Source organism: Mandrillus leucophaeus, unplaced genomic scaffold (genome assembly GCF_000951045.1).
Source record: "Mandrillus leucophaeus isolate KB7577 unplaced genomic scaffold, Mleu.le_1.0 Scaffold345, whole genome shotgun sequence".
NCBI lineage: Eukaryota > Metazoa > Chordata > Mammalia > Primates > Cercopithecidae > Mandrillus > Mandrillus leucophaeus.
The window spans coordinates 1514597-1515306 of NW_012103643.1; positions in this window are offsets into that span (position 1 = coordinate 1514597).

A 710-nucleotide genomic window follows, 5' to 3' on the forward strand; every position below is an offset into this window, starting at 1 on the left:
TATTTATTTATTTATTTATTTATTTATTTTGAGATGGAGTCTCACTCTGTCACCCAGGCTGGAGTGCAGTGTGTGATCTCGGCTCACTGCAGCCTCCGCCTCCTGGATTCAAGTGATTCTCCTGCCTCAGCCTCCCAAGTAGCTGGGACTAGTGTGCGCACCATGCCTGGCTACGTTTTTGTATTTTTAGTAGAGATGGGGTTTCACCATGTTGGCCAGTCTGATCTCAAACTCCTGATCTCAAGTGATCTGCCTGCCTCGGCCTCCCAAAGTGCTGGGATTACAGGTGTGAGCCACCACGCCCAGCCAAGAACCACTGTTTAGAACACCACTTGAGTACCAGGATCCTGGAATTTCCTGCCCAAAGAGCCCTGAGCCTGGGTATAGGATCCTGAACAGGCCACACAGGGACTGTCCCACATTGGGTACACTGCTAGCCTTAAACATAGGCCCTGCCCAGTGCTGCAAAGAGCAGGGATGGGGAAAGGGGGAAGGGCCGGGGCGGGCAGGCAGCCAGGTCTCCACTGCTACCCTCCTACACAGAACTGAAAGAAGTCCAAGAATTCCACATTTGAACCTGCCTTCCAGGTCTTTATGAAGGTATATTTGTTAAGACAGGATGTTAGAGCCTGGGTCGTTTGGAACCCTGGAACATAGATTGAATGTGGCACATGTAAGTAGCCGGGCATGGTGGTACACCCCTGTAGTCC